We start from the raw sequence: 1,939 nt of genomic DNA on the forward strand, positions 1-1,939 counted from the left end.
ATGATTGTGCTCATGATATATATGATGATCATGTATGATATGCTATGATACTTTATGCTTTGATATATGCTTTGTGATTGTTGACATGATATACGGATTTTGTGAGTAGGAAAGGAACTTACTGAGCCATGAGTGCTCACAGCTTACTTTCTTGTACCACAGATAAGGGCAAAGGTTGGATGGACTAGGGGAGCAGCAGGAGGGGCTAGCAGGATGTGTATGGTAGTGACTGGCTAAAGAAGAAAAGTCCTGCTTTCATTAAATATGAGTTGTGCTTGTTTGATATTTTTATGATTGTAACTCCATGACATTTATCATGTTAGTTCCTATATGTCTTGAAATAATGTAAGGTATGACATATGGATTCTATGTTTCAAAAATTTACAAGTAAGACTTCCGCTGTAATAAGTTAATAAGTTGTTAAGTAGGGTAAAGTAACCCCCGTGGCCTTAGCAGGAGGGGCGGGGCGTTACATGTCGGTTCACGGTTTGTCATGATTCGCCACAGTTCAAGAATATTATGTTAAAAAAAATAAAAATAAAATAAAAAATAAACATTAAAATTTTAAAATTACAAATTAAAATTTATTGGGGAAAAAGGCTTGCACTTATTTAAATTGCCTACATATCCCCTTAGGAGAATTAAAGCTCACGTAGCTCTGTTACATTTTTATTCTTTTACATTGCCACTCACTTATATTTCTCGTTCCTGTCGTATTCGTTCCTTCAGTATCAAAATCTTCAACTTCGTCATTTAAAAGTTGCATACACAACGAATATGAAAAAAATAAACCACCAATAATAGGTTGACAAATAAATTTTAGATCATCTATACAAGCGGTATTGAAACTAGCATTATCTAATGATATTGAAAATATTTTATGAGTTAAGTCATATTCTTCTAAAATTAAACATAATAATTGTGCGATGTTATGAACATTATATGATTCATCAAAAATTCTATAGGCTAACAATTTTTTTTGAGGTTCAAAGAGTTATCGATCTAATGGCAAGTCACGCTCATATACGAATGTGTTTGTCAATGATCACTTTAAATATCGGAACATAAAGAAACTTAATTATCTAATTTATTAAATTCATCAATTAAATTTTTTTTTTGTTTTACTGATTTTTTAATTGTACGAGTAAATGTAATTATATGAACACATTTAGCACATGGATTAAGAAATTCTTTAAAAAAATCTTCAAATGTGCATTTAAATCCAAAACTAAAAGAAAGATATTCTACGGAAACAAATTTAGCTAATGATTCTTTTAATTTATTATCCGAATATAAAAATAAATTGAAATTTATACTACCGCTAGTTGAAGAAAATTTTGATAATTGTGTTTGAGAATGGTCGAGTCTCAATTTCGTCGGGTGTTTCATTTCTACATGTCGTTTCAACGACCCATAGCCGCCACCGACTTGAAATTTGTAGGAAGTATTGCAGTGCTTACATTTTGCACGCATTTCTCCCGACAGAAGAGTGGTCTTCTCAAAATATTTAGTGAAAATAGAAGACTTTAGAAGAGGAAGTTCTCGAGCCTTAAGTAATTGCATCGGTACTTCCTTGTGTTTCGGGTGTCGGATTTGAAAGATGCTCGATCTCATCATCGTTGAATTGAATGTTGGGGTCCTCCTCCCGCGGATTCATTATTTTCTTTCCCTTCCGAGCTCGAGATGACGCATCTCCGCGGCCTCCTTCCATTGAAATTGAAAATTGGAAACGAAAGCGTGTAGAGAATACGATATTGAGATTAAGAGTAGAGAAGATGTGTGTGAAAATGATGAAATGAGCTCTCTATTTATAGAGTTTTGATAGTAACAGATATTAAATCATAGTCATTGATAAAAAAATAGTCAAATGATCCTAACCGTTGAAAAAAAATACCAAAAAAATCGCCCCACCTTCTCCCAATGGCTATGAACTGCCGGT

The sequence above is a fragment of the Zingiber officinale genome, chromosome 6A (genome assembly GCF_018446385.1).
Source record: "Zingiber officinale cultivar Zhangliang chromosome 6A, Zo_v1.1, whole genome shotgun sequence".
NCBI lineage: Eukaryota > Viridiplantae > Streptophyta > Magnoliopsida > Zingiberales > Zingiberaceae > Zingiber > Zingiber officinale.